The sequence below is a fragment of the Nothobranchius furzeri genome, chromosome 3 (genome assembly GCF_043380555.1).
Source record: "Nothobranchius furzeri strain GRZ-AD chromosome 3, NfurGRZ-RIMD1, whole genome shotgun sequence".
NCBI classification, from domain to species: domain Eukaryota; kingdom Metazoa; phylum Chordata; class Actinopteri; order Cyprinodontiformes; family Nothobranchiidae; genus Nothobranchius; species Nothobranchius furzeri.
Window position 1 is genome coordinate 74,039,847 of NC_091743.1, and position 12,747 is coordinate 74,052,593.

At 46.5% G+C, this 12,747-nt stretch overlaps 1 protein-coding gene across 8 annotated transcripts in view; it reads right to left on the minus strand.

Moving 5' to 3' along the window:
- Positions 1 to 12,747, minus strand: part of LOC107385885 (dedicator of cytokinesis protein 3) — a 200,199-nt gene that overhangs the window by 123,698 nt on the left and 63,754 nt on the right. The window lies entirely within an intron of this gene.

Genomic DNA, 12,747 nt, shown 5'->3' on the forward strand with positions numbered 1-12,747 from the left:
AGCAGCGGATCTACTCCGAGCCCCTCCTGGATGAGCAGGCTTCTCACCCTATCTCTAAGGGAGAGCCCAGCCACAAACCAAATTTTAGCCGCTTGTATCCGCAATCTTGTTCTTTCGGTCACTACCCACAGCTCGTGACCATAGGTGAGGGTAGGAACATAGAAGGTCACCTTCTGGCTCAGCTCTCTCTTCACCACAACATATTGGTACAATGCCTGCATCACTGCAGACGCAGCACCAATCCACCTGTCGATCTCATGCTCCAGCTTTCCCTCACTCGTGAACAAGACCCCGAGATGCTTCAACTCCTCCACTTGGGGCAGGACCTCATCCCTGACCTGGCGAAGTCCTTCTACACTTTTCCAACTCAAGGCCATGGCCTCAGATTTAGAGATGCTGATTGTCATCCCAGCTGCTTTACACTCAGCTGCGAACCGCTCCAGTGAGAGCTGGAGATCATGTTCTGATGAAGCCAACAGGACCACATAATCTGCATAAAGCAGAGACCTGATCCTCAGGCCACCAAAACAGATCCCCTCAACACCTTGGCTGTGCCTAGAAATCCTGGCCATAAAAGTTATGAACAGAATCGGTGACAAAGAGCAGCCTCTCATCAGAAAAAAGCCAGACTTACTGCCGGCAATGTGGACCAATCTCTGACACCAGTCATACAGGGACCCAACGGCCTGCATGAGTGGGCCGGGTACCCCATCCTCCCAAAGCACCCCCCACAGGGCCCCCCAAGGTACACGGTCCAACACCTTCTCCAAATCCACAAAACACATGTAGATTGGTTGGGCAGATTGGTTGGGCAAACTCCCACGCACCCTCCAGGACCCTCCTAAGGGTACAGAGCTGGTCCAGTGTTCCACGGCCAGGACGGAAACCACTGATCCTCAGCTACAGAATCTGGCTCTTGTGGTAAAATCAAAACAACAAATACAAATCCTGCAGTAAAACCGACTGATGCAACCAACCTGTAACAAAATAAACCCTCAGTGTTTGGTTATGGTCATTTAAATAGCATTAATGTCAACAGGAAAACTATTTTCATGCAAGTCTACAGTTAAAAATAAAACTGTTTTTAAATCAAGTGCAGCCTTCTGTCTCAGCTCTGGGGTTGCATAAGAAAAATAATAATCAGCACACACGAACTTCTGGATGAAACATAAAGGCACGCTGCATGGTAGGAAGTCCCATGAAAACTCTCCCCTAAAGGCAGACGTGTACTCGTGACTCGTTCAGACAGACAGAAACGTTCGAAGACGTGAGTTTGGAACTCGGCAGTCTGCTCCAAACGCGGAACGAGTCACAAGAGAAGACTTTAGCTGGATCTATCAAAAGCCTAAAGATGAATACAAGTGAACGAGGCTATAAAAGCTATTTTCTAATTCTATTATTATTATTATTATTATTATTATTATTATTATTAATATTATTATTATTATTAAAGACATATTTTGATGCCAAGAGAGGGCTTATTATTGAACAGCAGCAGGTTATTTTGTGTGATCCAGGGCGTGAGGCAGAGCAGATTAGAAAATAGTGTTTTCACACATATGTTGTACTTCAATTTACATGAAAAGTAATTGTGTGTGTTTCAACTATGTCTGTCATGTAATTTGAGATTTATTGGCTTGTAAAAATTTGTAATTAAACTACAAATCAGACGTTGCATAAATGACTTCACCACAGAATCCCTTCTCCCCCAGTGTAGCTACTACTTACCACGTGACCAGATTTATAGCGGTTTTCTCCACGTTTAATGCTCCTTACATCATAGAAGATTCGAAGCTCGCTAAATTCATCTTCTCCTCTTCTCCGTGACTGGTTTGATGACATCATTGTGGTGAGACTCATTTGTAGTTCCTTACGTCTTTTCACACTAAACCTAAAATAACGTTTGCCACTGTTCAAAAATAAGAGCTGTCTTGGCATCAAAAAGTGAAATTTATGTCACTTATCAAATATCTTTTATGGCCCCATTGACTTGCATTCATTTTATTCTTATTTCCAGGGACCCATGGTCCAGAATTTGATGGCTGTGACTTAAGCTCTCAGTCTCTCTGCATCCATCATTGTTTAAACTGGCAGTAAATGTCTTTGTGTTTCAGGTTTCTTTAAGGTCGCAGAAGCTTTTATGTCTCATTTCACTCTCCGGCTGATCGGTTTGGAGGACAACACTGATTTTATGACACTCTTCAAGGATTCCTGAATAGTAGCTTGTCTCTAACTTTAACACTTGGATCTGGATCCAGCTGAAGGTAGCTACACACGCTGGAAGACTTGATTTATTGTTGCCTGTTTTCGGGGGGGGGGGGGGGGGGGGTTCTTGTCTTTTTGCAGATCGTTGTGATACAACAGAACCCTCAGACCGCTGGGCTGCGTACGACTCTGACCTCGTCTCTGTGTCATTCCCACTTTCTGTCTGTATAATCAAAGCCACTTGCTCTTTGGTTTATTGTCGGCGTCACTCAGTCATGCATTCTGACACTATCATTAGGGCCACTCGGTGTGAGATTGTCACAGGGAGCGCCTCATGTTGTCATCACCATCACTCCATCATCACTGGAGAATGGCCTTGTGACGATCAGCTGGCCCTGAAACATTTTACTCCTCTGCTTCGGACAGATGCAGAGCTGTGCATTATAGTGTTTCTCAGTCCTGATGTTTGTCCTGCATGTTTTCCATTACCCTTTTCAACACCAGTGTTGTCATGAATGAGTGATTAACAGGCATCTGCAGCACTTGATGTCCTCCTGAGGAGCCAATGTAAATCAGGTGTGCTGAAGCAGAGACATGGAAAAAACGCAGTTCAGTTTGCCCTGAGGGCCAGGGTTGGGAAACACTGTTAAAATAATTATCTTTTTGTTGTTTATATAAGGGCCTGTAATTCTCCTGATAGTGTCATTAGGATGAAAACCGTAGAGTTTTGTGTCTAAAACGTAATTTCCATGATAATTACTCTAAAGAACCAAGTAGATCAGAAGATCTTTCATGGACGTAAAAACAATGAGTCGGAGTACCCGTCCCGGAGGGTTACCGGGGTCCAACCATGGAACCAGGCCTGGGGTTGGGGCCCGTGAGCGAGCGCCTGGTGGCAGGGCTTTCGCCCATGGGGCCCGGCCGGGCCCAGCCCGAACCAGATACATGGGCTCATCCAACTGTGGACCCACCACCCGCAGGAGGAACATGAAGGGTCCGGTGCAGTGTGGATCGGGTGGCAGACCAAGGCGTGAGCCTTGGTGGTCCGATCCCTGGACAAGGAAACTGGTTATTGGGACATGGAACGTCACCTCGCTGGCGGGGAAGGAGCAGGAGCTTGTGGCAGAGGTTGAGCGGTACCAGCTAGATATAGTGGGACTCACCTTGACACATAGCATTGGCTCTGGAACCCAAGTCCTTGAGAGGGGTTGGACACTCTCCTTTGCTGGAGTTGCTCCGGGTGAGAGGCGGAGGGCTGGGGTTGGCTTTTTGTTAGCCCCAAGACTCTCTGCCTGTGTGTTGGGGTTTACCCCGGGGGACGAGAGGGTAGCTTCCCTGTGCCTTGGGGTCGGGGAACGGGACCTGACTGTTGTTTGTGCTTATGTGCCAAATATCAGTTCAGATTACCCACCCTTTTTGGAGTCCCTGAGACGAGTGCTAGATAGTGCTCCGTCAGAGGACTCCATTGTCCAGCTGGGGGACTTCAATGCTCACGTGGGCAATGACAGCTTGACCTGGAGGGGTGTGATTGGGAGGAACGGCCCACCTGATCTGAACTCGAGTGGTGTTTCATTATTGGACTTCTGTGCAAGCCGCAGTTCGGCCATAACAAACACCATGTTCGAACATAAGGATACCCATCGGTACAGTTGGTTCCAGGGCCGCCTAGGTCGCAGGTCGATGATAGACTTTGTAGTCGTATCATCTGACCTGCAGCCGTATGTTTTGGACACCCGAGTGAAGAGAGAAGCGGAGCTGTCAACCGATCACCACCTGGTGGTGAGTTGGATGGCAGGGGAAGATGCCGTGTAGACCTGGCAGACTCAAACGCATAGTGAGGGTCTGCTGGGAACGCTTGGCAGAAGAACCTGTCAAGACGGTCTTCAACTCCCACTTCCGGCAGAGCTTTCACCGCGTCACAAGAGCAGTGCGGGACATCGACTCTGAGTGGGCCTTGTTCCACTCTGCGATTGTTGAGGCGGCTATTGCTAGCTGTGGTCGCAAGATGGCCGGTGCCAGTCGTGGTGGAAACCCCCATACCCGCTGGAGGACACCAGAGGTTTGGGGAGCCGTCAGGCTGAAGAAGGAGGCCTACAGGGCGTGGCTGGTCTGTGGGTCTCCGGAGGCAGCAGTGCAGCAGTGGCATTTGCTGAGGCAAAATCTTGGGCGCGGGAGGAGTTTGGTGAGGCCATGGAGAAAGACTACTGATCTGCGCCAAAGAGGTTCTGGAAAACTGTCCGGCACCTCTGGAGAGGGAGGCAGCAACTCGCTCACACTGTTTACATTGGGGATGGGGAGCTGCTGACGTCAACTGGGGCTATAGTCAAGCGGTGGAAGGAATACTTTGAGGAGCTCCTTAATCCCACCTACTCGCATTCCGAGGAGGAGCCAGAGCTGGGAGACCTGGGGATGGACTGTGCAATCTCTGGGGCAGAAGTTGCTGAGGTAGTCAAACAACTACACAGCGGCGGAGCCCCGGGGGTGGATGAGATTCGTCCTGGGTATCTCAAGGCTATGGATGTGGTAGGGCTGTCGTGGTTGACACGTCTCTGCAACATTGCGTGGTCATCGGGGGCAGTTCCTGTGGAGAGGCAGACCAGGGTGGTGGTCCCATCTCTAAGAAGGGTGACCGTAGGGTGTGTTCCAACTATAGGGGGATCGCACTCCTCAGCCTCCCTGGAAAGGTCTACTCCAAGGTACTGGAGAGGAGGGTCCGATCGATAGTTGAATCTCAGATTGAGGAGGAACAATGTGGTTTTCGTCCTGGCCATGGAACTGTGGGCCAGCTCTATAGATCTCCGGACCCCACGTGACTCTCAGTTAGTAGATGCCATATTGGCAGGAAAAGAAGGTAAACAAACACGGATCGTAAACATGAACATGAATGGGATTGACTTGGATTTTACTTCGTCTGAGTTTACTTCACACTTTAAGCCCGAAGAAATCGTTTTATATAGTCAGAAATTAAATAGACTAAACATCTCCGACCCTTACCGTGCCCCTGGGATACTTTTTAAAAACGCCAGAAGCTGTCGGAGCGGACTTCTTACCGGACCTGGCCGGGGAACCCCTTGGGATTTCCCCGGAGGAGCTGGCCCAGGTGGCTGGGGAGAGGGAAGTCTGGGCCTCTCGACGCTACTGCCCCCGTAACCCGACTCCGGATAAGCGGATGAAAATGGATGGATGGACAAATAACAGATTTACATGTAAGTAGTTTAAATAGAGTGCTGTGCTGTTTGAATGTATAAACTGAACGCCAAGAGAAATCACTAGTCTGATTTTTTTTCCGTGAATAAAATAAATATGTCAGGCAGGAGCGTCTCAGGATCTGTCTGAGAGCCGTCTCGGTGAGACAGATAATAGCAATCCAAAGTGCTTTTTATGTGTGATCTGACAATTGATCAACCATTGCTTAAAAATTAAATACAGCTTAGCCGGTTAATTGCTGTGATCATAAGACACGTAAAAAGCAGCACGCAGAACTCACGAGGCAACATTTTACGTGATGTTTACTTGTTGCTATGAGTAATAAGACAGAAAAAGCCATGCCAAAATAAGTTTAGGAAGCCCACTAAGAATCGTAATAAAAGCATTTAAAATAAATACCATATACAGTTGAGGAAACGTTGGTTTAAGTGCCTGATATGAAGTGGTCGCTGCATAAGCGAAAACCTTTACTCTCGGGATCCCACAGTTTCGTTTTAGCCCGGTCACTAGCGCGTTTTATTACAATGATCCAACGTTTGTGACGCTCCGGATCTTGGGGAATCCTGTAGATGGCTCATTCCTTATGTCGTCTGCGTCTGTTCTGCATCCTGGGGCACAACAGGAATCTACCATATTTCCCGTTTGATTGAGTTTTCTGACAATAACAAATAGTCCAGCTGTCAGCTTCTGCATGCCAATATGGCGCGGTTTCGGTTTGAACTGTTGCATGCCAGGAGAAGTGACTTCAACTCCCGGAGCTCTATACCCTTGCAAGGGTGATGAGGGGGCATGGAAGTTTGCCCAACCAATCCACATGTGTTTTGTGGATTTGGAGAAGGCTTATGACCGTGTCCCCAGGGGCACCCTGTGGGGGACGCTCCAGGAGTATGAGGTGGGTGGCTTTCTGTTAAGGGCCATTCAGTCCCTTTACCAGAGGAGCGTGAGTTTGGTCCGCATAGCCAGTAGTAAGTCAGACCTGTTCCCGGTTAGGGTTGGACTCCGCCAGGGCTGCCCTTTGTCACCGGTTCTGTTCATTACCTTTATGGACAGAATTTCTAGGCGCAGCCGTGGTTTGAAGAGTGTCAAGTTTGGTGGCAGGAGAATCTCATCTCTGCTTTTTGCGGATGATGTGGTCCTCCTAGCTTCATCCAGCTATGACCTTCAGCTCTTGCTGGGTAGGTTCACGGCCGAGTGTGAAGCGGCTGGGATGAGGATCAGCACCTCCAAATCTGAGACCATGGTTCTCGACCGGGAAAGGGTGGCTTGCCAACTCTGGGTCAGGAGAGAGGTCCTACCTCAAGTGGAGGAGTTTAAGTATCTCGGGGTCTTGTTCACGAGTGAGGGGAGGAGGGATTGGGAGATCGGCAGGTGGATTGGTTCGGCATCTGCAGTGATGCGGACGCTGAGCCGATCTGTCGTGGTGAAGAGGGAGCTGAGCCAGAAAGCCAGGCTCTCGATTTACCGGTTGATCTACGTCCCGATCCTCACCTATGGTCATGAGCTTTGGGTAATGACCGAAAGAACAAGATCGCGGAAACAAGCGGCCGAAATGGGTTTCCTCCGTAAGGCTATCTCAGCCTTAGAGATAGGGTGAGGAGCTCGGACATTCAGGAGGGACTCAGAGTAGAACCGCTGCTCCTCCGGATCGAAAGGAGTCAGTTGGGGTGGTTTGGGCATCTGGTCAGGATGCCTCCTGGACGCCTCCCTGGAGAGGTGTTTAGGGGAATGTCCTGCTGGCAGGAGGTCCCCGGGTTGACCCAGGACACGTTGGAGAGGTTACATCTCCAATCTGGTCCGGGAACGCCTTGGGGTCCTGCCGGAGGAGCTGATGGAGGTGGCTGGGGAGAGGACGGTCTGGAGCTCCCTGGCTGGGATGCTGCCCCCGCGACCCGGACCCGGATAAGCGGAGGAAGACGACGACGAGAACCAAGTAGAATTTTCTCCAGTGCTCATTTAGCTTATTTAATTCCATTTTCAACCTTGAGGTGAACATGTTATACAGCTTTTTAAGTAAAAATCACTGAAGCTCACTGCCTATGTTCTATTATCCACCTTCAATTACTCATTGTAATCAATAGTTTCTGAGTACTTAAAGACAGTTTTAGGTCTGTTTTGATTATTTGTACATATTATATATGAGAACAGCCCGTTGTTTTTATGTGTAATGGGTCAGATCGTCGTAGTAAATGAGAATGTGTTCTCAATCGACTCATCTGGATAAATAAAATAAAAAATAATTTAAAATAAATAAATAATTTAATAATGATTAAATTCTTTGCATTTTGACTTTGTCTGGAAGTAATATTTTACATTTTCTATTTTGTTTTTGTTTTTCTCAGCATTTTATCATTTTGTTTCCTTGACATTTAGTTGTTTTTTTTCTTGAAAGTAGCACAAAAATGAACAGTGGCACAGTGATTAGAGCTGTTGCCTTGTAGCAAGAAGGTCCAGGGTTCGCTTCCCAGCCTGGGATCTTTCTGCATGGAGTTTGCATGTTCTCCCTGTGCAAGCATGGGTTCTCTCCAGGTACTCCGGCTTCCTCCCACAGTCCAAACACATGACTGTGAGGTTGATTGGTCTGTCCAAATTGTCCTTAGGTGTGAATGTGTGTGTGTGCATGATTGTCCTGTGTGTCTCTGTGTTGCCCTGCGATGGACTGGCTCTCTGTCCAGGGTGTACCCCGCCTGATTGCCCGTTGACTGCTGGAGATAGGCACCAGCCCCCCCGGGACCCTGCGTGGACAAAGCGGGTTCCGAAAATGGATGGATGGAAATACACATGAGAAACAAAACAGATTTACTAAAGATCGATTCCATGTTAATAGTAATACCACCAAAGTGTCCTTATTATGCCACCATCATTTTAGAAACCTTTCTCTGGTGTGGAGTTCTGTGTTGTGCTGCTTTTGGGCTTTTAGCTTTGGGTGTTGTGTGAGGAGACGCTGGTCCGTGGTGCACACAGGTGTGAAACCTACAAACGTGAAAAAACTGCTGCAGATTCTCTGCTTTTCCTGCTTTATGCAGATGTTTTTGCTTCACTAACAGTCAGTCTCCATCAGCAGATCTGAGACAGTAAATTCTGCAGGACTGTCTGTGAAGCAATCAGCCAAACATCCCAATCTCTAAAAACAGACGTGATTAATCTGAGGCTGCACTCCCAGGACTGTCAGCCTCACGTGTTTATTATTTTTCTCTTTTACTTAGACATGCTCCACGATTTTATTTTTCTGTCTCGTGGGATTCTCCACACTAAACATGGAGCTCTGCAGAGAAAAGAGAAGTCGAGAAGCTGAGCACAAAGGGATTAGCGTAGCTCAGTCCAGATGGTACTGGTATTTAGTTTATCCTACGGATTGACTTATATCTGTCAAGCAGCAAACACAAGCTAGCTCATGGCCTTTGTGTTTGTTTAGGAATGAAATGAGTTGAAGAAATGACCACCAACAATAATCTGCCTCTGTCTCAGCTTTGTGACGGACTGTGAAGCTGGACTGATGGTTGAGATCTTCCTGAACAGCCTCTGTTGGGAGAAACAGCATTATCATCCTTTAGGACTGACAAATGGTATGGCCTGTATTTGATATAGCGCCTTCTAGAGTCCTGGAACCCCCCAAGGCACTTTACAACACAATCAGTCATTCACACACAGGTGGTGATGAACTACAATGTAGCCACAGCTGCCCTGGGGCACACTGACAGCAGCGAGTTTGCTGTACACAGGTGCTGCCGGTCCACCATCAGCAGGCAAGGAGGGTTAAGTGTCTTGCCCAAGGACACAACGACAGTGAAAAACTGAACGGGGCTCGAACCTCCAACCTTCCGATTACAGGGAGAACACTTAACTCCTGTGCCACCATCGCCCACAAGAGCAAAGAAGCTGCTGTCTGAAAAAAAGTAAGGTCTCCAAAAATATCAAAGCAATTTGTGTAAATAAAAATGTATTTAAAACAGCTAAAAATAGCCTTTAATGTAGGGGTCGAAGGTTACAATAATAGCTTACTGCCTATGTGTATAAACTAGGGGTTGTATGAACTAGTTGACTAGTCGACTAGTCGACTTCACTGCTCTGTAGTCGACTAGTCGCTGTCACGTGATAATGAGAGACAAGATGCAGTCCTCGGAAAAGACAGCAGGTGATGAGCCCCTGCGCGTCGGGAGGCAACGCGCTGTGCCAGAGCGTCGGTACTGACGCCCACCGTAAAATGGACATTTAACCAAATTGTGACCTTTACCCTCTTGCAATTTAACCTTCCCCTCACCCCATCCTAATCTTAACCAGCGTGCGCATGCAAAGCTCTGATCGTTGACGCGCTCCAGACATCTGCGTCCTGAGCACGGCCACAGTAACATTATCGAATCAGGTGTCATCACCTCAAAAACAAATTTAACACGCGATCGTTCATGTCGGCTCATTTCCTTTTATGTTTTCTGTCTTTTATTCTTTTATTTGTGCCTGATGCTTTTCACTGCTGTGGAGCGGGGCGCATCACCTGTTTTGTCCTCCAATAACTTCCCCTCACTGATGTGGTCGGCGAGCAGCGCGCACTCCGCTGTTTTTGCGGTCGGTAGATATTTTAGAACTGCAGTTCAAAGGTAACTCATGAGGTGAATTTATATGAACCCAGGTAGCAGTTTTTCTTTAGGATTGAGAGGAGATGCAGGAAGATAATAAACAGGCAGGACAGAAAAATAGTCAAATAAAAACAAGTTAGTTTTTGTACCTGGTGGTTGCAACAAACAGACACCACTGTAGGTAATCAGAAGTGAGGAACAAAAAATGAAATAATTATTTTAATATTTAGAGCAGCAGGAACTCCGAGAGGCTGCAGGCTCACTGCGCATGGGGAGGGGGGAGAGAGCTGAAGTGGAGCAGTATAGATGCAGAAACTACCGCTGTTAAAAGAGGTATGTTACCCCCCGCGCCGCTTCAGGTGTATGACGTCATCAACGACTAGTCAAAGAGTCGACTCGATTTTCATTAATCGACAGTCGACTTTAAAAAAAATTAAGTCGTGCAGCCCCTAGTATAAACATGTACTTTTGTTATTATTTTTCTTCAAATTACTCTCTGAAGTGTTGGTGCTGCTGTAACAGGTGAGTTTCCACACTGTGGGATCAATAAAGTCTTTTCTATTCTACTAAACAAACACAACATTCCTCCAAACACCACACAAATACTGCCGCCTTAAACTTTAAATATGTCGCTTTGCTTCTTTAAACTTGTGTTTTTCTGTTTAATTTTCCTTAAAGTTAATATAAACACTGGGTGAAGATATCAGTAACAAACCGAACCAAAGACACACAAAAACAGAATAAAGCCTAAATGCAAACGGAGGGATTTGACAGAGCCATTTGTTTTCTGGTTGTTTTATGTAATGATGTGTTTTTGGTGTGATGTAATAGCTGCTAATTAAAACAAAAAACAAACATTATCGGTTGTTAGAACTATTTTTATGTATCAGAAATGCAACAGAGCTAGCTACTTAGGCAGGTGAGAATGACAAAAGAACAGGAAACTGGATATCTGGTCATCAGACAGGTCAGGGAAGACGTGCAAAGGCAAAACGAACCCGAAACCGGAGTCCTGCATAAGGGATAAGAAGCTCCAACCTTCAGCTACAAAGTAAGGAAATCAGCTTTTAAACTTTTAACGGAAATCATTAAAACTCCAGATGTGAAAAAATAATGCACATCGTTTTCTCTTTGTCTCCTAACAGGTTTTCTGTAACTGGTTCAGGACTGATGCACGTCTTGTTCGTTTTGCAGAACTTGTGTGTATGTATTATGCATCGTTTCTGCTTGGTGCCACTCTATGTGAATGTGTGAGAAAAGTACTGCATGCAAATTTAACCATAAGCTTTGGGGAAATTGATAAAAAGTGCAGCAGTAGGAACCACGAGAGGGAATGGTTTAGACTTGCTAAGTAGAACGAGACAGAAATTATCTAGGATAAATATTGTTCCTGGCCTCTGACAAAGACTAAGCACATTAGAAAATTAAACCTATAGATTTATATTCTCAGTCAGACATTAAAACATTAAATATTTTCCCCACATTTTGTGAAGTACTCATAAAACCATTTCATCAGCAGAGTTAGGCTGCTGAGGACTGCAGTGTGTCACGCGCGCAGGTGAGTTGAGCCGGAGGTGAGGATCCACATGCAGGGGAAGAAGCAGGCAGGCAAACTGGAATATTTAAAGTGTCTTTAATCACACAGCATGCAGGACATAGAAACAATGAACCGACAAGACACACAGAACTGAGAGGGTTTAAATACATGAGGGCTGGGAGCTTGGGTGATTGGAAAACGAGAGGCAGGTGGGAGTTATCAGGAGACACAGGACTGCACAGAATGGGGGACAGGACAGGGTGTGACACATTGCTGGAGCTACTTCATCACAAATGTTAACTTTAAAGGGACTTTACGGAGTTTAGAATTTTTATGCTCGCGATTGCCCCCTCAGGCCAAAAGCGTAACGGCAGTTTCAATAGTAGGCTCGCTCACGAGGCGCGCATGCTGTACGTGCACACTCCTTAACGAAAATAATAGCTGAGTCAGTCAGCTCCGTGTGTGTGTGTGTTGGGGGGGTTGCGGAGGACTAGAGAACGTGCAGCTAATTAATTAAATAATTTGGTTCTGTGCCTCTTCAGCACAGCTGACAAAGGTTTATGATGGGTCAGTCCTCCTGCATGCTCAGATCATTCCCTTCCCTTGCTTGAAAAATTGTTCCAAAATGAAAGTTGAACCCACATCTTTTGTATCTGTGAATTCAATACCGTTTGGCGAGTCTCAAATGAAAATTTGGGCATCTTACTGTAAAAACATATACCATTAATGTAAAAGAGAAACTCTAGATAAAACATGTTCACACCCAGAATCAAACCCAGGTCTCCTGCATGAGAGTCCGACGTCTATCTAGGTGAGCTAATTCACCAGTGATGTTTTTGGTATCTGTAAATTTATATCCTTGATGACAGCTAAAACAACGTTCAAAGAACGGTTCGGAGCAAAAATGGCTATTTTGTTGCTAATTTGCAGGAAATATCTAGAAGAAAGTACCCAAGGGTCCTCAGAAATGTAGCTAGGTTCATCACTAGACGTTAGGACCAGCGACAAAGTCGCTGAGTTGGCACTACCTCTCTCTGCTGCTAAAGCTACAGATAGCAAATGCTACAGGCTATGCCTGAGCGTGAACGCGCATGAAGCAGCCTGCTCGACCCGAGCATCTCCCTTTTTTAGTGATTTTGCAGAAAAACAGGCAATCACAGTAAAAATGCCAGGACTCATTCTACAGGACCAGGGCATTGCAGGAGAATGTATGAAGAAGAAATTTAT